Below are 23,354 nucleotides of genomic sequence, written 5' to 3'. Positions count from 1 at the left end.
GTTTTTGAAGATGGTGACAGGTGTTATTCTTTCTTCAGTCAATCATTGTGTGTGTGTGTGTGTGTGTATGTAAAATATTACAAAGCAAGAAGATTCTAATTCCTAGATATGGTAATACAGCAAGCAAGGCAACATTTACTCAGGAGCTTTATACCTTCACTTGTCTTTTTATCTAGAGAACATCTGAATTCTAAGCTATATTGTTTTACAGCCTCCCATCCCAATATGTCATTCATATCTACTTACTATGACCTCTTTCAGAAAATATTACATTTAAATTATATTTTAAAATACTGGAAAATGAGCATTGACTTGAGAGTTGAGATAGCAGCATTTTTTGTCTAAGACAACAACTAACTGACAGTGTACATTGGGGTAAGATGAGTGACTGTGACTATGTTTTATCATCTGTAAAAAGAGCAAAGTGGGATGAGATAATAACTCATGCTTCCCATTCTTATTCTATCAAAGATATGTTGGAAAACTTCTCATCACTTATTTATTTACACACACAAACATACTCATACATAGACATTCTCATATGTTACATGAACCTAATCACAACTTTTAATGCACTTATACTGCAGCACAATTAGAACAGTTATGCCCAGTTATTGATAAGCTTCATTTTTTACTTACTAGAACTTAGGTATAATATTAAGGTAACTCAGTATTGTTGTAATTATACAGAGGAAAAAACTGGTCATATTTTATGTTGTTATAATTTTTTACTAATAAGTCAAAGATACAGGCAAGAGTCAAACACAAATGAAGCATTGTTCTTCTGTAGAGGTTCAAAAACACCAATTCAGTTCCATGCATGTTCTCTCCTGTTTAGGATATATTTTAGTTTAGTTTTACATAGAAAGTTTAAGCAGTACATGTAGAAGCTTAAAGAGGAAGAACATTCTGTTGTGGCACAGTTTCAATTTATTTCCCATTTTTACAATAATTACCTGATATTCTCCAGACAGTAATGTTCTCCCAAAGCCATACATTTAAGATTTACTTCTGATAAGCTTCCTAGACAGACAAGTCACATTCTACCAAATGCATTGAGCAGATAAGGATCTCTTTTTATATTAGTAAAATATTCTGAGTATATTTACCAGGGTATTGGTTTTCCCTGGTAAAGGTAAGAAATTGGCTAAATGCTTGCCAAACCATTTTCTCCCTGTTAACCAATTTCTCAAGGAACAAGACTTGCTCTGGGAAAAATGTATAAGGATGGTTTGTGTCCCATGTCATGTTTGCTGAAGACACCCACTACTGCTAAGGCTCTCCATCATTCAAGCAATATGACCTATTTAATGGATACCAATAAGCCATCTAAGAGCTTGCAGATGTCTTTGAAACAATGTGGTCATAAACACAATGCTTACAGTTATCAAGAATTCAATAATATGAATGCATTTTTATCAAAAGACATAATCTGATATAAAATACCTAATCTGCTAGCAATGGAGACCAATGCTGATTCCCAATATGGTGTCTTATTGCAGGAGAACCATGACAAAGGTGGATCTTCCTGAGTTGGGTTCATGTAGCAGGGACAGCAATTTGTCTTCACCGGCCTGAGGCCAATTCTGGAAGCTGGTTTCCTTTCCCTAAACAACATAATTCAGCTACCAGAGAAAAAAAAATTCTTACTGAATGCTGTATCAACACTAAAAGTATGCCATTTATTTTGGTTAAACAATGTAATTATTTTAAAACAGATTTTTAAAAATGAGGCACTGAGCTATTATCCATGGGTTTCAGTAACACTGACTCCTGTACCTATGCATAGTAATAAATGATGTATCTTCTAATCATCTAAGCAGCTAGTCCAGTAGCATAATAGAATGGCTATTGAAGACATTTCCTTTGTTGGTTGGCCTACCACCTTGGGATATTAGAATTAGGGCCTTGATGATGTGTTATATTCTGAACCAGTGGCATTTATAAGGAATTATTTCTTCCAGTGTCAGGATATAAGGATCCAAGGTGTAAAAGGGGCTTTCTTGCAAAACAGCCTGTTTTTTATCTCTGTGACTGTTCTTTAAATCTGCTTGTTCAGTGGAAGAATGTTTCAGTGGAAGAATGTTTCAAAAAGGTGCTATAGTGTATTGTCAGTTCAGATCCCTTTCAGAAATACCAATGAGCCAGTAGGCAAAAAAGAGTTAAAAAAGAAAAAATTAAGAGCATGAACTCTGGAGCCAAATTGCAGGGGTTCAAGTTACAGGTAAGTAACTACAATGTGCAAAATTACCCAGTATATCTGTCATAATTTTCTTATTTCTGAAATGGGGCTAATAATAGTTAAATTTGCAAAACTCTTTGAAACTGAATAAATGATATGAACATGTTTATTCATAGCATTATTGTCAATATTAAGGTAAAATAAAATTGCCTAGATTGGTGAAGTGAAGGTATACATAGAAACAGAGTGGTCCTTGACGGTACAGTAAACTAATGGTAAAATTATTAGAATCCTATGCAGACAGGACCACCAAGCTTCAGATTATTCAGGAACACAACTTGTTTTATCCCATAATGAAGGCAGTACCTTAACATCTGAGGTTTAGAGGGGCTTTGCATGGGTAAAGGATGGAAGGAGAAAATTGTGGATTTTCATTAGAAATTCATGATCAGTTTTGGTAAAAGCTTCAAGAAGCTTCTCATACTTTAATCCTTGCTTCTCCTTTCCTTTCCTCCTCTCTCTAGTCATTTCCCATGTATGTCCTCTCTCTAGTGCACCTTCTATTGCTGTGTTCTTTTTCTATTTCTCTTTTATATCATTATCATCATCAGATTTATCATTATTTGATGTTTTAAGCTCATACCTTTGTGGTAATTTGTTATGGCAGTAATAGCCATGTTAAGAGTCTGCACTTTATTAAGATTAGGCAACAGGAGACTTTGAAGTCTTTAGAACAATAAAGCAATATAATCAGAGCTTTTTTAAAGGAAATGTGAGAATTATTTCTCTAACTGGCATGCATTCTGCCCATCTGCCTTACTCAACAGACCCCAAATTTTGCTCGGTACCCTCTTCTCTATAGTTCACAAACCTTCACTGCAGGGTCCTCTGAAAAGCTGAGTAATCTTAGTATCTTTTCATATAACTTATTCATGTAAGTGAGCAGATGATCCAGTTCTTTCAGTGAGATTATAAGAGGCATGTGGTAGGCTTCTAAGATCTGTCTTGATCTTCATGGGGAGTAAAGCCTTCCTTTACTGGGAGTGAAAGGGGCAGGAGCAACCTTATTCGATGCTCCTTCTACTTTTAAATTTCTTGTATGCATTCATAAACTCTTTTTTATAATTTAAGCTGTTTTTAGTTATCCTCTGGTTTTCCAGCTTTAAGTACCCTGAAAAAGGAATATTCATAGAAATTATACTGCTGAAACTAAATAATGGTCAATTTAGAGATACACAATTTGGCTAATCTTAATATTAAACACATTACAGAGACAGTCAAATATTTAAAATATTGTCTCCTATGACAATATAATTTCTTTCATATGAATGTATTCCCACCAATTTCTCCTTTATAATGAGTACAGCAGTGTTAGTTTAAGCAATTTTATTTGTTGTATATTTCTGATGTTATAGATCTGTTGTTACAGGTTTCTGACATATGTTTTTGTGTTCCACAATGTTAATGCTTTTCTAGAAATATTTTTTGATAGCTTTACAATCTCTTCTAACATGAAAAAGATAATTACTATTTTATGGTATCCCTAATACTAATTTAAATTTTATAATGTGGTAATTTTAAGAACCACACATATTTATAAGTTTATACAATCTGTCCATTTGTCCTCTAACTCAATAATGGATAATTTAACTCTTGTATCTGTCCTTGAAGTGCAAGTGTATTAGTTCTATTAAATCAATTAAGTCTAGGACATTTGTAAATTCACCATCCTTCAATCTAATATCCATATATAACTGCACTCAAATATAATTATAAGCAAGTATATAAATGTCCCCTTATGAAAAATTATATAGATATCAAAATCTTCTTTAATATAATTTTTCTTTAAGTTATGCATCAAATGGTACAAAATCATAGATGGTACAAAACATTTTCAAGCTTCCTACATTTAATACAGTGATATTTTTATAAAATAATTCTCAAATTACATTTTAGTGTGTTCATAATTTGGGGGACATAAGTGGAAAGAAATATAAGAATATATAGAGTATATCTTAAAAGAATTATAAGGAGGTGTGGATTCTGAGGAGTTTTGAATTTCAATTGTTGCTAACTTTACAGTTTATAAATTTTTTTCAAAATGACTTCAGCTGTAACCCAAATTTGAGTAAGAGAAGTATGAAACTTTGTAGAGTTAGAGAGAGAGAGAGAGAGAGAGAGAGAGAGAGAGAGAGAGAGAGAAGAGAGAAAGAAAAAGAAAAAGAAAAAGAAAAAGAAAAGGAAGAAAGAAAAAATGCAATTCTTTATCTGATTTCTTGGCTAAAGACTTTAAATAAAAGGGCATCTTTTTCTTATTATATTCATCCCTATTTAGAGCTACCTACTACACAATTAAATCAGATGATATTTGATCTTGCTTTTCCTATTGTCTATTTTTGTATTTGCAAGTTTAGTATCCAAATTTTTAAGGCAATGTCATTTTTTCTGGCCTCATTGCATTTCTGTGTTCATAAGGTCAGTAAATTCTTCATCTGTAGTACTATTAAAACTTAAGAGCATATAATTTATTTTTAAGACACTCTGAATATCTGTATGCTTACTTATGTCCTTATAATGATTCCTTCCTCCCAAAATAATGGTCATGTAATCCAGAGCCTGAGAAAATTAGCACTATATGAAATAAATAACTTTTTACTCCCTATTATCCAGCTTCTTGGTTAATATTCAGTCATTGTATTGAATTCATTGTTGTACTGAAGAATGTGGTGAACCATTAAACCACTGAAAGAATTACTCAGGAGAAAGTCATTTAACATCCTAGTCAAAGAACAGAATTGTAATAACTGATATGATAAAGAATGAGAATTAAAACTAATGGAGGTTACACTGCAAAAGAAACTGTCAACAAAAGAAGGCAACCTACTGAATCAGAAAATATTTGGCAATAATGTATATTACAAGGGGTTAATATCCAAAATATATTTAAAAAATAATACAACTCAACAGCAAACAAAATAAAACAAAAAACCCCAAAGTATTGATTAAAAAATGGGTGGAGGAGGATTAGAATAGACATTTTTCTAAAGAAGACAAAGAAATGCTAAGAGGTCCATGAAAAAGAGCTTAATGTTACTCATCATCAGGGAAGTACAAATCAAAACCACAATGATATACCACAGATATCACGTCACACTTGTTAGATGGCTATTAAAAAACACCACAACCACCACCAAAAAAGATGACAGTTGTTGACAATGATGTGGAAAAAAGGGAGCCCTGTATGCTGTTGGTGGGAATGTAAATTGGTGCAGCCACTATGGAAATCAGTATGGAGGTTCCCCAAGAAATAAAAAATAGAGCTACCATATGATCCAGCTCTTCTACTTCTGGGCATATATCAAAAGGTAATGAAAACAGAATCTTGAAGAGATATCTGCATTCCCAATGCAACATTATTCACAGTGGCCAAATATGGAAACAACTAAAGGTATGTCCATCAATGGAAGAATGGATAAAGAAGTTTTATATATATTTATGGAATGTTATTCAGCCATGAAAAATAAAGACATTCTGTCATTTGTGATATTGATGGATATTGAAGGCATTATGCTAAGTAAAATAAGTCAGAGAAAGATAGACAAATACTGTATGATATTCCTTGTATGTGAAATCTAAAAAATTCAACTAGACTGGACAGACTAGAATCGTGATTACCAGGGTTTTGGGAGTGGGGAAGTTGTTCAAAAAGCACAAACTTCCAGTTATAAAATGATTTAAATTCTGTGGAGCTAATGTATATCATTGTGATTATAGCTGATGATACTGTATTATGTACTTGAAAGTTGCTAAGAGAGTAAACCTTAAATGTCCACACTACAGAATTGAAAGGGTAATTATGTGAAATGATACAGGTGTTAATTGATACTATAGCAACAATCACTGTGCAATAAAAGTATATCAAATCAACATATTGCACACTTTAAACTTACAGTGTTATATATTAATTATATCTCTAAGCTGGAAAAAAGCAAAGTAGTTGATGAAGAGTCTTAGAAACTCATGACAGTACAAGAGCACATGGCATTTCTAAAACCAGCAGAAAACAGAAAAATCTTTAAATGGGAACATATCGATATATTGTTAATTGGCTACATTTTTAACAAATAAACGAAAAACTGAGTTGTAACTTAGTTTGTTCAAATATCCATCTAAAAAAGCATGATAGTTTGTGACAATGAGAATGGATGGATCTTGAAGGCATGATGTTAAGTGAGATGTCAGAGAAAGACCAATTCTGTATGATTTCACTTCTATGTAGAATCTGAAAAAGAGCAAATTCATTAATACAGAGAAAAGATTGGTGTTTGCTAGAGGCAGGGTTGAAAGTGGTTTAAAAAGACTAAAGATGATCAAAAGGTACAAACTTTCAGTTATACTGTAAGTAAATTGGTGTACAGCATAGTGACTATAATTAACTATGTTGTATGGGATATTTGAACTTTGCTTAGAGAGTAGATCTTAGTAGTTCTCATCACAAGAAAAAATTGTAAACTAGGTGAGGTGATGGATGTTAACTCATCTTATTGTGGTAATATTGTGTAATACATATATTTATCAAATCATTATGTTGTACACCTTAAACTAATACAATGTTCTATGTCAATTGTATCTCAATAAAAATGTGTGATAATTAATGAAAAGTTAGTTACACAATGTATGATATTTTTCTGCAAGTAAAATTGTCATTTAAACATTCTCAGAATCATGTGTTAAGGCAACTCAACATTGTTGATACCAGATTACTCATGTATTGTGCCTTCTAAACACTGTCATTTTATCATGTGACTCTTAATTGTAACATGACCAAAACCATATAACTGTCTTTGAAATGAAATAAAAAACTGTAAAGTTTACCTTTTATAGATTTTCTGAAAATTAGTACTAAATTGATACATTTACTACCTTAAATATTAGTTTGAAATATTTTGAGTAGCATCAAATATTTTTTTCCTTCCCTATTAACTTACCTAAGGACTAAAACTTCACTACCTCTCTATAGTTCATCTTTGTGTACAGACAACTGACCTTTCAATTTTCAAATGAGAAAGTTTACATATCAATAACAGTATGCAGTCTATGATAAAGCAATTAGAAATTATGATGATTAAAACTGACTCTTCATTCTAACTAGCAAATCAATAGCCTTAATGCTTTCTTCCCATTACCAGAATAATGATTATTCATACAGACACACACACACACACACACACACATAATTACCTATCTTCCATCCATTCCTTTAAAAATTACTGTGAGAGGGAAAAAAAGAATCACTGGTCATAAAAACAAAATAAATCAAACTTTAAATACACCTGTTTATCATTATCCTTTCAACAAAAATGAGATCATAATGATAACAATTTCTTAAGTAGTAACTACAATTTACATAATATAAAATAACAAAAAGATGGACAGATGAATTTTAGTGTTGAAAGCTTTTCAATATCCATTATCAGATGTTAAAATTTTCATAACCCCACACATTAAAATCCAATAGTTACAGAATATTTTTAATTCACAATCAATGCAAAACATACCTATTATTCAAAAATAGAGTGAACACTATGCAGTTAAGTAAAAATGTAAGTTAATGTCTTCAACTATTGCTACTGAAAGAGAACCGGAAAACATATCACTTAAAGTTTGGAAATTTTCTGTAGGCATTTGGTATCTTTGTAGATTGCCTTTTAAGCAGTTAGTTCAAAATGAGTAGCTATATTTCCAATAGCTGTACCAGTGTTGAAAACAGCTAATAATAAAATAACTTCTTGGCAAACACTTCTGTTAAATAGAGAATGCAATGTGCTTGGCATCTGTACTTTAAGTAATTTGTAAGAAAACTCATTACTTAGCCAGCTGAAGATTCTACCATTTCATCATCAAGATTATGAACTATTAATCAATTTATAGACATAAATACAATATTGTTCAAAAATAAATAATAATTTAAACACACTAGATCAGTAAATTAAATTAAAACAATAGTCTACTACATTCATTTATTTGTCTTTCAGCTGTTTGGTAAAATTACTAAAGCATGGAGCCAAGCAGCTAAAGCCATATTTAGTTTAGCTTACTGAAATAATGAATGTGTGTTAATTACAAAGTGAAAAAATATGTAATAGAAATTAATGTACTGTGAAATAAAATTTTGTTTGAAAATCAAGATAAGTATAGTAAAGACTTAAGTCTTTAAATGAACATTTCATAACATATATTTAACAACTATTATATCATTTCTATTGAAGAGTCTCTGCAAATTGTATACCATGAAAAATAGCAGCAATATGCTCAAGAAAGATTAAGTCTAATGTATGGAATTAAATTAATTTTAAACAGTATTCAAAAGTTATTGTATATAATCCCAGAAAACAGGAATTTGAAAATATCTGTGCATACTCTACTTTATTCAGTGTTTATATCATGAAATCTCATTTTAGTATAGTTAATTCTTATACCTAATAATTATTTTATAAAGGTTCCCTTTTGATTCAAATGAAAATAAAGTCTCTCATATTAGTGTATATATCATAGAAATTATATAGCATATGTATATATAGAAAAACTTGGGGGAACACATAATATCAGATTTTATATATGATGTTACTGAAAAAGAATACTAGAGAGTACCAATTTTGATATGTTTGAAATATTGTTTGATAGAAATAACTTCACAAATCTTCAAAAATGTATTATCATATTTGTATAGACTACCACCACTTAAAACATGTTAGCTTATCAACAGCTAAATCTTAAAACAATTTTATCAGAATTAATGATCAAACAATATTATTCAATAAAAAATTTCTATTGAAGTACATGGATTTTAAACATCAAAAGTATGTTTTCTACTCTCATCATTTTTTTTTATCATTATCTGAGGAATTAATAAACATCAACATTGTAAAATGTTTGTTGGGACCATTATAGAATATATCCATGGTCACTTTGCTGCTATTAATGTTGAAATAGAGAAAACAAATATATATGCTCCATATTATTAACATAAATTTTAATGTAAAATTGTCTTATGAAGATTGACTATTAAAATATATAACAAATTAAATCAATAATCAATAAACTTCCAAAGCAGAGTACCAATCCTAGATGGAGTCACAATGAATTCTACCAAGCATTTAGAGAAGAAACTATACCAATTCTCTAACATCTCTTTCAGATGAGAGAAACAGAATGAATACTTCCTAACTCATTCTATTGGGTCAGCATTGCCATAATATTAAAATTAAAAAAAGATATTGTAAGAAAAGTAAACTAGAGATGAATATCTCTCAAGAATGTAGATGCAAAAAATCCTTAATAAAATATTATCAAATTATATACAGCAATGAATGAAAATAATTATAAGCCACAACCAAGTGAGATTTACCCATATTATGCAAGAATTGTTCAACATTGAAAAATAAGTGAATGTAACCCATCATATCAAAAGGCTAAAGAAAGAAATCACATGGTAATATAAATAGATGTTGAAAAATCCTCTAAAAAATGTCAATACCCAATCATGATAAAAATTCTCAGTAAACTGGGAATTTTTATCATGATTGGTAAATAATATCTATAAAATACCTATAGCTAACATCATAGTTAATGATGAAAAACTAGAAGCTTTCCTACTGCTATCAGGAATAAGTAGATTGTCTCTCACCAGTCCTTTACAATATTGTACTGGAATTCTTAACTAATGTATAAAATGAGAAAAATAATTGGAAGTTATAGTAAGAGAAAAGGAAGAAATAAAACTGTGTTTGTTCACAGACAGCATGATCATCTACATAGAAAGTCCAAAAGAATCAACAAAAGACATGTGGAACTAATAAGCAATTATATTGTTTGCAAGATACACAGTTAATAAACAAGAGTCAATCACTTTGATACCTATCACCAATGAATAAGTAGAATTTGAAATAAAAAGCACAGTACACATTTACATTAGCACCTCAAAAAATGAAATAAGTAAAATGTAAAAAAATATGTACAAGATTTATATGGGGAAACTATAAAACTCTTATGGGATAAGTCAAAGAACTAAATAAATGGAGAGATACTGCATGTTCATAGATAAAAGTAATCAATATTGTCAAGATATCAATTCTAACCAACATCATAATTCAATGTAATTCTTATCAAAATTCCAATAGCACTTATCACAGAAACAGAAAAGTTTTAAAATTTGTATATAACCAAAAAATACCCTTAATAGTCAAAGCAATCTTGAGAAAGAAGACCAAAGCTGGAAGCATCATGTGCACTGATTTTTAAATATATTGCAAAGCTATGGTAATTAAAACAGTATGTACTGACATTAAAAACAATGCATGTATCAGTAGAACAGAATAGAAGGCCCCAAAATAAATGCATGTATATGTGGTCATTTAATTTATGACAAGTAGGAAGAATATACAACAGGGAAAGCTTCATATCACAGTAAATGGTGTGGAAAACCTGAACAGTCAAATGAAAAATAATAAAATTCAACCACTATCTTATACTACATACAAATTAATTCAAAATTGATTAAAGACTTTATCATTAAGACCTGAAACCATAAAATTTCTAGGAAAGAAAACATAGGTGACAAGTTCTTTGACAGAGGTCTTAGTGATGGTTTTGTATATCTGACATCACAAGCAAAAGCAACAAAAGCAAAATAAACAAGTGGGACTATACCAAATTACAAAGCTGCTGTATAGCAAAGGAAACCATCAGCAAATTGAAAGGAACTTACTGAATGGGAGAAAATACTTGCAAATCACATATCTATAAAGGGGTTAATAACCAAAATATATAAGGAGCTCATACAGACCAATAGCAAAAACAAACAATCTAATTAATGATTGTGCAGAAGATCCGAATACACATTCTCCCAAAGAAGATATATAAATAACCAAGAGGTTAACATGAAAATATGCTTAACATCATTATCAGGGAAATGTTGATCTAAACCATTATAATGTATTACCTCACACTTAATAGAATGGCTATTAAAAAAACATAGGAAATAGCAAATATTGGTGATGATGTGAAGAAAAGAGAAGGCCTTGCATTGTTAGTATGAATGTAAATTGGTGCAGCTACTATGGAAATGGTATGCAGGTTTTATTCCTAAAATAAAAATATGATCCAGCAATTCCAATTTTGGGTATTTATCTGAAGAAAATGAAAGCACTAACTCAAAAAGATCTATGTACCCCCAGGCTCATTGCAGCATTAGTTACAATGGGCAAGTATGGACAAAACCTAAGTGTCTATTCAAGATGAATGAATCAAAAAAATTTGATAGACACACACACACACACACACACACAATGGAATATTACTTAGCCATAAAAAATAATGAAAACTTGCCATTTGCAACAGCATGGATGGACCTCAAGGGCATTAGGCTAAGTGAAAAAGTCAGACAAAAAAGAAACCATATAATCTCTCTTATATGTGAAATCTAACATACGAACACATATTTCACATAAGCTCATAGACAGAAGAGTTTGGTGGTTGCCCGAGACATTTAGGGAGAGATAGGAGAAATGGGTGAAGGGTATCAAAAAAAAAAAGGAAAACTCAATACCATTAACACATTACTAAAAATATAATGAAATCTTTGAAATGATAGAAATGTTCCGTATCTTGACTGTGTCAGTGTGAACATCATGGTTGTGAAATTGCATGATTATTTCCCAAAATTTTACCAATAAGGAAAAGTTCCTAAGAGTGTCAATGTTATTTCTTACAATTGCATGTAATTCTGCAATTATCTCAATAAAAAATTCAAGTAAAAAGGGACAGTAAAAAGAAAACACATAAGTAACCAACAGACTGTGAAAAATTATTTACAGAATGTGTATCTGAGAAAAGACTCTTATTTTAAAAATTAGGTTTTCAACATCTGGTTCATACTTTAAATAGAAAACTCATCTGTAATCTTCATCATCAACTTTAAAATAAATGCACTCACATGGAAAGGCAAATATAACAAAAATGTTAAATCTTTGAGTAATTATCAAAGGTAATGTTCTTTTTTGAAAAAATATTCAGTCTCGACCATTCTACTTGTATCTACTTGAGCTTTCAATACAGGTTCACATTAACTTAACTGAATGTATTTTCTGAGACAGGAAAGTATTAAGAGTTAACAGATTAACAATAAGCCTAATTGAAAAAGGGTATTTGGAGAATGAAGTTATATTAAATGACTATAAAATATATATTGCTTTAGTAATAACTCTATAGCATCTTACTATGCTGATGGATGTTGATTGCAGTGGGGTGTGGGGGGGAATAGATAATATGCGTGAATCTTGAAACCACAATGCTGCTCATATGAAACCTTCATAAGATTGTATATCAATGATATCTTAATAAATAAATATGTATTGTTTTGCAGGACACACTAAACAACATGTAAAAATCAAGAGAAGTAAATAAAGCAGTGAAGTATGGATAAAAAAGCAAGAACCGGCAGAGCCAAGATGGCTCCCAAAACCACATATATTTTCAAAAATACAACAAAGACAACTCTTCCTAAAAGAGAGACCAGAAGACACAGGAAAACATTCAGACCACATCCACACCTGCGAGAACACAGCACCTCGCAAAGGGGGTAAGATACAAGCCCCGGCCCGGTGGGACCCGAGCGCCCCACACCCCAGCTCAGGGCGGGAGGAGAGGAGTCAGAGCGGGGAGGGAGAGGGAGCCCAGGACTGCTAAATATGCAGCCCTAGCCTTCCACAACAGAGCACAGACACAGTGCATGTGTGGGGTCCTGGATACTAGGGAAACAGGACAGTAAGACCTGTGAGTGGGTCCCTGCAGCTGGCACCCTGGGGCAAAGAAAAGTGAGTGCTTTTTGGAAGTCTTAAAGGGACAGGGGCCCCATAGCCACACGGAAGTGTCCTGGGACACTTAGTCCAGCAGCAGGGAACTCCGGGTACCATAAACCCCTGAATAGCAGGGCAGCTCAGAGGCCCCCCAGAGAGACAAACAGCCTCCCGGCCATTCCCCCTCAAATGCGGCTCAGCCATATTGGAGCAGCAGCCCAGGACAGGCCACGCCCACAGCAACAGCAGAGATAAACTCCATAGTGGTCGGGCAAGAATCAGAAGCCCCATCTACGTGCAGCTACCCAATACAGGCCACTAGAGGTCACTGTTCTCCCAGGATAGGAAGGCCACAAACCAACAAGAAGGGAAGTTCTACCAGACGTCACTTGTGCCAGCTCTGCAAACTATCTCTATCACCATGAAAAGGAAAAATTTGAGGCAGACAAAGATTACAGAGACAACACCTGAAAAGGAGACAGACCTAACCAGACTTCCTGAAAAAGAATTCAAAATAAAAGTCATAAACATGCTGACGGAGATGCAGAGAAATATACAAGAGCTAAGGGATGAAGTCTGGAGGGAGATTACAGACTCCAGGAAGGAGATTACAGAAGTGAAACAAACTCTGGAAGGATTTATAAGCAGAATGGATAAAATGCAAGAGGCCATTGGTGGAATAGAAACCAGAGAACAGGAACGTATAGAAGCTGACACAGAAAGAGATATAATGATCTCCAGGAATGAGACAATATTAAGAGAACTGTGTGACCAATCCAAAAGGAACAAGATCCGTATTATAGGGGTACCAGAAGAAGAAGAAAGAGAAAAAGGGATAGAAGAGGTCTTTGAAGAAATAATTGCTGAAAACTTCCCCAAACTGGGGGAGGAAATAATCAACCAGACCACAGAAATACACAGAACTCCCAACAGAAAGGACCCAAGGAGGACAACACCAAGACACATAATAATTTAAATGGCAAATATCAAGGACAAGGACAGAGTTTTAAACGCAGCTAGAGAGAAAAAGGTCACCTACAAAGGAAACCCATCAGGCTATCATCAGACTTCTCAACAGAAACCTTACAGGCCAGAAGAGAATGGCATGATATATTTAATGCAATGAAACAGAAGGGCCGTGAACCAAGGATACTGTACCTGTTGCTCCTCAGCAAAAAGAAGGCGGGGAGGGGGGACAAGCAGGACTAACCTGTTATCCCCGGGGGCTGAGTGAGAGGGCAAGTGTCAACAGCTCGGTCACCCTCCCCAGATATCCAGGGAAAACAGAACCACAGCAAGCCGGGAGATGTGTCAGCCTTGGAGGCGCAGCAAAACTCAGCTTTACTGCATCAGAGGCTTAGTTATATAGGGGAAGATAAGGAAGGAACAGAAACCAATGGGAATTGATTATCTCATCTGTCACTAGGATCTTAGGCAGGTTTTAGGTTAGGTGGGGAAGCGGAGTTAGGGCTAAGAGCACGCGCGCAGGAACTCAGTTGGGCCACGAATGCAGAAGTAATGAGGGAGGGTGGAAATCCCCAGCCTGTGGCCTTTTCTTGGTTACAATCCTAAAAGAGGCAAAAGGTCCCAACAATTCCCCCTTTTTGTTTTATAAATGCTCTGGGATGTCCCGGCAGGCAAGGCCCCTGTCTTAGGTTTTCCCCCTCTGGGGATCTTACCCATCACTGGGTACCTTGCAGCTCCTTGGTTGTCCCAAGCTTACTCATCTTCCGGGGCCTGTCTTAGGTTGTCTCCACCTTGGAGATCTTACCCGTCATGGGCACACGGGGAAATAGTCAGGGGGAATCAACGGACACTGCTGCACCGTAAGGCTCACAGTGACTGTAGAGGTCACTGGCTTCTGTGGCAAGTCTCTGGTATTGTACTTGCACGCTCATCAACTGAATTGATTCAATTCTTTTCTGGACAAACTGGATAATCTTGTTAACAAGGCAGGGCCCAAAAGTGAAAAGTAGGAGCAAAAGAAGGATAGGACCAAGGAGGGGCAGAAGATAAGGTAACCGCCTATATAACCCAGTCTAAAGAAAATTGGCTTGTAATTCTTGTCTGTGTCTCTCGAGGTCTTCTTGAAGTTGTTTGACCTTATTTTGGACTATGCCAGAACGGTTCTCATAGAAGCAGCATTCTTCCTGTAAGAAGAGACATAAGCCTCCCTTTTCAGCTGTGAGGAGATCAAGCCCCCTACGGTTCTGTAGGACTACTGCCACGAGGGAATCTAATTGTGCTTGAAGGTCAAGAATTGTGCTGGCTACAGCTTGTATGTCATCGATCATCTGTTGAGAAAGGGCTTTATAATAATGCAGAGAGGTTCCCAAACCTGCTGCCCCTGTGGCAGCCCCAGTGGCCATCCCAAGGCCCAGAAGCAGGGGGATAACCTGAATGGCTCTCTTTAATCTACCTCCGATGTGGTCTAAAGCAGGAATAGGGAGGCTCTGATTATTAGTGACTATCCCAATGTCAGGGAAAATGACAGCTGGAGCACGAAGCCCCGTACAGTTCATTGGGAGAAAGCTAAATGTATCTTCCCTGCAAATGAAGACTGTTCCATTAGGGGGACAGATAAAGGTATTATTCACAGTAATATTTTGTTGACAAAAAGAATAGTGGATTCGGCCCACATCTGTCTCACTAGTATTATTAGAACTGGGGTCAGCTTTGAAGCATGGGCCTTTAGGGGAAAGAGGGTCTACATAGACTCTAGAACTTGGGGTTAACAGCTGGCACTGGGGCACGGCCTGTGACAGGTTAACAAGAAGAGCATTGGCCCGTAATGGTCCCGGCTTCAGGCACAGCCAGCAATCCTTCACTAAATCAGGATTGGTTCTACTGAGTAAGGTAAAAGCAGCCTGTATGATTGATTGTGTTTCAGGATCAAGAAGCAATTCTCCCCTGATCTCTGGGAGGCTAAGAGGGTGGTAAATCAGGGGATTTTGGTCTTCAATCAGCCTGTCTACCAGTTTTTTAATTTTGTGCTGTCAAGCCTTATCTTGGACTTCGCCCCAATCAGAGATGCCTATAGGGGCATATGTATTCCAACAGACTTTCTGTCCCCTATTCTTCTGACAGTCAGCATATTCAGCCTTGCCTTTTGTCAGAATCCCATACCAGTATGTTTTGTTATGGTGAGTGCAGGGGCTAACCTCCTGATAGCATGTAGCATGAATGGAGGCTTGAAGAGTGGTGCAAGGACAATTAGAGGGGGATTTCCCTGGGGCAAGTGAGGATACTTTGGGGCCTTGCCAACATTTGTGATCGAGAACCCTTCCAGGGCATCCATTTTCTCTCCCTTTCATAAGAGTAGCTGCTCATTGCCCATTAGGGCAGGTTTTGGTAGAAGTATAACAGGTTATGGGGGGAGGGTCTTGATGAAAGTGCAAGCTGTGCAGGGGTCTCTGATGGTCTTTCGTAGTATGGCCCTTGCTTGACTGGGATCTCCAAATCCTGTCTTAGCTAATGGGAGATTCATCGCTATTAACAGGAAGACCAGCATCATTGGGTTCATTGTGGACTCTGAAAGAGAGAGAGAAAAGAGATATCCTCAGGAGGCGAGGGGCCTTCTGGGTCATCATTGACATCAGTGAACTCCCCCTCCATAGGGGTGTAATACTTGAGATCCCTTGTGGGGACACAGATTGGCCTTTTTTCATTGGTCAGAAAGACACAACCAAATCCCCTTCCAGCTGTAATGAGGGGGTCTGGGCCCCTCCATTCTCCAGTAAGGGGGTCCTTCCATTGGGCTCTAATCATCCGATAAGTAACGGTTGTTGTCCAGTGCTTTTAAAAAGGCGAGAAGTGTTCGCCTTTGGCAAAATTTAAAATATTCAGAGTAAATAATGCCATCTTTAGTTTATCATGGGAGGGGGAGTGTTCCCCCTTTTTGTTTTATTAATTGACCTTTGAAGATATGATTGTGTTTTTCTATGATTGCTTGTCCTTTAGGGTTATTAGGAATTCCAGTGGTATAAGAAATTTGCCATTTACTCAAGAATTCAGTAAAAGATTTACTGATAAAGCAGGGACCTTTATCGGTTTTGATTTGATCTGGCAAGCCAAGAATGGCAAAGCACTGGAGAAAATGTCTTATGGCATGTTTGGATTTTTCTCTCATATGGGCTGTAGCCCAACAAGCATGGGAGAAGGTATCAACTGTTAGAAATATGTATCTAAACTTCCCAAAAGGGACAAAATGTGTGACATCAGTCTGCCAAAGGTTATTGAGCCTCAGGCCTCGAGGGTTCACTCCACCCTTTTGAAGTGGAGGAACCTGTAGAAAGGGCTGGCATGATTTACATGTTCTAATGATCTTTTTTAAGTCTCTGATGGGGACCTGAGGGAACCAATGGTGTAGTCCCCTCCAATTAGCATGTGTAAGTTGATGAAAAGAGGTGGCCTCCTGTACCATGTAGGTTGAAGCTAGTCAGTCTGCAAGAACATTGCCCCTTGACAAAAAGCTTTGCAAGTCTTGATGTCCCCTTAAATGTTATACAAAATGGGGAACTAGTCTCTGTTTTAACAAATTGCGAGATTGAATCATCAAAGGAGTGATGGGATTATTGTCAAGTCTGATGTGTGCGCCCACAATGTTGGGCAGTAGATTGACAACATAAAGGCTATCAGAAAACAGATTAAGAGGGCTTTGGATCTCAGACAGAGTTAAAACAACAGCATAAAGCTCTTTAAACTGGGCGGAGCCCTGTACCTCATGAAAGAGGGTTACGGCTGGAGGACACTCACTTGTGCCTGGGGGGAACATTACCATGGAGGCTCACCGTTTACCCCCATTGGTAAAAACAGAGGGGAAAGAGGGGTCTGCCTCAGTGAGGAACATTTTAGGCGGCTGCCATGCCAATTGGCCAAAAGAACTCATCCACTTATAGGGACCATATTGATAATCCACTATCCCCGGAAAGCCCTCCATGGCCATTGCCAATCTGGAATTATTTCACTGTAGCCACAAGAAATCATTGACCCAAAAAGGGATGATCAAAGAGTGGGGTTCACACCCAAAAAGACGGACAGAAAGATCTCGTCCCTTGACAATGCAGCCGGCCATTTGATCCACTATAGAGTACACTCGGGGTGCCCCTCCAACAGATAGATGTATCCAATGTATGGGGTCTCCTTCCTGAGCCAAAAGGGCAGTGAGGAGGGTCTCTCCCGCCATAATATGGAGGATTAGTGGCAAGTTTGGATCATATCTTTTTAAGGCAGCGTTATCAATGGCATGTTGAACTTTTGTCAATGTGTCTCTACGTATAGGGGTTAAAGTCACTGTTGAGGCTAGGTTAAGGCTTTTTAAGAGGTTGAAAAGAGGGATAAGATCAGCTGTGGTTATAGGAATCCAGAGCCTCATCCAGTTGATTTCCCTGAACAGTTTCCAGAGCTGTGGTAGTTATACGCATCCTGAATATATAACTGGGGTTTAACAGGGGAGACAACATCTAATGTTAAAGTAGTCCCCCAAATTTTAAAAGGAGTTATCGGTTGAATTTTATCTGGGGCAATTTGAAAGTTGTAGTTTTTGAGCAAGGAAAGGCACCTTTTAAAGAGGTCGTCTAATTTGTGGTAACAAATGGCCCCCAAGATAATATCATCCATATATATGTAAAAAACTATGTCAGATTCCTCTCAGCTTGTTGCTGGCATTCCTCTTTATACAAACCACACCACTTAATATAAAGGGGGCCAGGTACAACTGCCTGGGCAAGAGCCCTCCAATCTGTGGCGGTGCACGGATGGTGAGCAAGTCCCTGGAGGATGGTCTCAGTCAAAGGAGCATTGGGGCCATCCTCAAGAATGGCCTTCTTTAACTCCTTAAGGTCACCTGGCTCCCAAGGGTACCAGGGAGCAGGGCGGTTACCTCCAGGATTAACATTGACAGGAAATAGCTGACATGACCCTAGGTTGGATTGTGAGTGGAGCCCTGGATTCTCTTGAGGTTGGCAACCAATAGGAGAGCCTAAGTCCTTATACGGGAGAGGAGCTGAAACCCATGCCCGTTGGTATGGGGGAGGGGGGACTGATGGTGATTTGAAAGGGTTAGAAGGGGAGCTAACACCAGGAAGTGGAGGATATAAAGGAGTTGTAGATTTTGGGGGCCAAGAAGTGGCATCAAATGGGTCGGTGGTGCGACCACTTCAATCCTTCTCAGGCTCTTTATCACTCTCCTGGCCTGAAGGGGTGGTTTTAGGTGGGGAAGAGGACCCAATTTTCCCTGAGTGGGGGTCCTTGCTCCAGTGGCCTCCTTATCTCCTGAATCCTTAGTGGGTGGTTTGGAAGGCCAGGGAGGGAAGCAACTCTTCAAGGCTGCCAAAGTGGGGAAAGTCCCTAGAGGGGGTATCTCACCCCTGTTAACCTGGGCCTTGAGCACGAGCTGCTCTACCTGATCCCAAGTTTCCCAGTCAAACAAATTACTCTCCAGTAACCATGGGGCAACCTTAACTAAAATCTCCCAGGTCTTGATAGCCTGACTATCAGAAAGCTCTAAGCCCCTGCTTTTGAGAAGGATCCTAAGGGACTCAAGGGAAGGATCAGGCTTTGAGGAAGTTTGTCCCATAGTTTATGGGAATACAATTATCCGTGGTCTGATTAGCTCATCAGTGAAGCGTTCCTCACACGGGGCAACAGTTGTTGCTCCTCAGCAACAAGAAGGTGGGGTGGGGGACAAGCAGGACCAACCTGTTATCCCCGGGGGCTGAGCGAGAGGGCAAGTGTCGATGGATCGGTCACCCTCCCCAGATATCTGGGGAAAACAAAACCACAGCAAGCCGGGAGATGTGTCAGCCTTGGAGGCGCAGCAAAACACAGCTTTGTTGCATCAGAGGCTTAGTTATATAGGGGAGGATAAGGAAGTAACAGAAACCAAAGGGAATTGATTATCTCATCTGTCACTAGGGTCTTAGGCAGGTTTTAGGTTAGGTGGGGAGGCGGAGTTAGGGCTAAGAGTGTATGCTCGGGAACTCGGTTGGGCCACGAATGCGGAAGTAATGAGGGAAGGTGGAAATCCCAAGCCTGCGTCCTTTTCTTGGTTACAAGCCTAAAAGAGGCAAAAGGTCCCAACATATATCCAGCACGATTATCATTTAAATATGAAAGACGGATTAAACAATTCCCAGACAAGCAAAAGTTGAGGGAATTTACCTCCACAAACCACCTCTACAGGGTATTTTAGAGGGAATGTTCTAGACGGGAGCAGTCTTAAGACTAAACAGATGTCAGCAGAGAAAATAAAATCACAGCAAAGAAAGCAAACCAACCAAAAACTAACTAAAGGCAATAAATAAAATCAACTACCCACTAAAAGCAGTTAAAGGAAACATGAAAGACCACAGAATAAAACAACCAACATATAAAGAATGGAGGAGGAGGATTAAGAAGGGAGAGAAGAAAAGAATCTCCAGACAGTGTATATAATAGCTCAATAAGTGAGCTAAATAAGGCAGTAAGATACTAAAGAAGCGAGCATTGAACCTTTGGTAACCACGAATCTAAAGCCTGCAATGGCAATAAGTACACACTAAATGTAAATGGACTGAAGGCACCAATCAAAACATACAGAGTAACAGAATGGATAAAAAAGCAAGACCCATCTACATGCTCCTTACAAGAAACTCACCTCAAACCCAAAGACATGCACAGACTAAAAGTCAAGGGATGGAAAAAGTTATTTCAGGCCAAAAATGCAGAGAAGAAAGCAGGGGTTGCAGTACTAGGATCAGACAAAATAGACTTCAAAACAAAGAAAGTAACTAGAGATAAAAAAGGACATTACATAATGATAAAGGGCTCAGTCCAACAAGAGGATATAACCATTTTAAATATATATGCACCCAACACAGGAGCAGCAGCATATGTGAAACAGAAAATAACAGAACTAAAGGGGGAAATAGAATGCAATGCATTCATTTTAGGAGATTTCAACACGCCACAAACCCCAAATGATAGATCCACTGGACAGAAAAATAAGTAAGGACATGGAGGCACTGAACAACACACTAGAACAGATGGACCTAATAGACATCTATAGAACTCTACATACAAAAGCAACAGGATATACATTCTTCTCAAGTGCACATGGAACATTCTCCAGAATAGATCACATACTAGGTCACAAAAAGAGCCTCAGTGAATTCCAAAAGATTGAAATTCTACCAATCAACTTTTCAGACCACAAAGGTACAAAACTAGAACTAAATTGTACAAAGAAAGCAAAAAGGCTCACAAACACAAGGAGGCTTAACAACACGCTCCTAAATAATCAATGGATCAATGAACAAATTAAAATAGAGATCAAGGAATATGTGGAAAGCAATGACAACAACAGCACAAAGCCCCAACTTCTGTGGGACGCAGCGAAAGCAGTCTTAAGAGGAAAGTACATAGCAATCCAGGCACACTTAAAGAAGGAAGAACAATCCCAAATGAATAGTCTAACATCACAATTATCGAAACTGGAAAAAGAAGAACAAATGAGGCCTAAAGTCAGCAGAAGGAGGGACATAATAAAGATCAGAGAAGAAATAAAGAAAATTGAGAAGATTAAAACAATAGAAAAAATCAATGAAACCAAGAGCTGGTTCTTTGAGAAAATAAACAAAATAGATAAGCCTCTAGCCAAACTTATTAAGAGAATAAGAGAATCAACACAAATCAACAGAATCACAAATGAGAAAGGAAAAATCACGACAGCCTCCACAGAAATACAAAGAATTATTAAAGACTACTATGAAAACCTATATGCTAACAAGCTGGAAAAACTAGAAGAAATGGACAACTACCTAGAAAAATACAACCTTCCAAAACTGACCAAGGAAGAAACACAAAAGTTAAACAAACCAATTACGAGCAAAGAAATTGAAATGGTATTCAAAAAACAACCCAAGAACAAAACCCCTGGGCCAGACAGATTTACCTTGTAATTTTATCAGACGCACAGAGAAGACATAATACCCATTCTCCTTAAAGTTTTCCAAAAAATAGAAGAGGAGGGAATACTCCCAAACTCATTCTATGAAGCCAACATCACCCTAATACCAAAACCAGACAAAGACCCCACAAAAAAGAAATTACAGCCCAATATCCCTGATGAATGTAGATACAAAAATACTCAATAAAATATTAGCAAAATGAATTAAAAAATACATCAAAAGGATCATACACCATGACCAAGTGGGATTCCTCCCAGGGATGCAAGGATGGTACAACATTTGAAAATCCATTAACATCATCCACCACATAAATGAAAAGGATGAAAACCACATGATCTTTTCCATAGATGCTGATAAAGCATTTGACAAAATTCAACATAAATTCATGATAAAAACTCTCAATGAAATGGATATAGAGTGCAGTACCTCAACATAATAAAAGCACTGCCAACATCATAATGAACAGTGAGAAGCTGAAAGCATTTCCTCTGAGATCGGGAACAAGACAGGGATGCCCACTCTCCCCACTGTTATTTAACATAGTAGTGGAGGTCCTAGCCATGGCAATTAGACAAAACAAAGAAATACAAGGAATCCAGATTGGTAAAGAAGTACTTAAACAGTCACTATTTGCAGATGACATGATATTGTACATAAAAAACCCTAAAGACTCCACTCCAAAACTACTAGAACTGATATCAGAATACAGCAAATTTGCAGGATACAAAATTAACACACAGAAATCTGTGGCTTTCCTATGCACTAGTAATGAACCAATAGAAAGAGAAATCAGGAAAACAACTTCATTCACAATTGAATCAAAAAGAATAATATACCTAGGAATAAACCTAACCAAAGAAGTGAAAAACCTATACCCTGAAAACTACAAGAAACTCTTAAGAGAAATTAAAGGGGACACTAACAAATGGAAACTCATCCCATGCTCTTGGCTAGGAAGAATTAATGTCGTCAAAATGACCATCCTTTCCAAAGCAATATATAGATTTGATGCAATCCCTATCAAATTACATGCAACATTCTTCAACGAACTGCAAAAAATAGTTCAAAAATTCATATGGAAACACTAAAGACCCCAAATAGCCAAAGCAATCCTGAGAAAGAAGAATAAAGTGGGGGGGATCTCACTCACCAACTTCAAGCTCTACTACAAAACCATAGTAAACAAGACAATTTGGTACTGGCACAAGAACAGAGCCACAGACCAGTGGAACAGATTAGAGACTCCAAACATTAAACCAAACATATATGGTCAATTAATATTTGATAAAGGAGCCATAGACATACAATGGGGAAATGACAGTCTCTTCAACAGATGGTGCTGGCAAAACTGGACAGCTACATGTAAGA

Source organism: Manis pentadactyla, chromosome 5 (genome assembly GCF_030020395.1).
Source record: "Manis pentadactyla isolate mManPen7 chromosome 5, mManPen7.hap1, whole genome shotgun sequence".
Lineage (NCBI taxonomy): Eukaryota > Metazoa > Chordata > Mammalia > Pholidota > Manidae > Manis > Manis pentadactyla.
The sequence above is the reverse complement of the archived record's forward strand: the minus strand, read 5'-3'. Positions refer to the sequence as shown.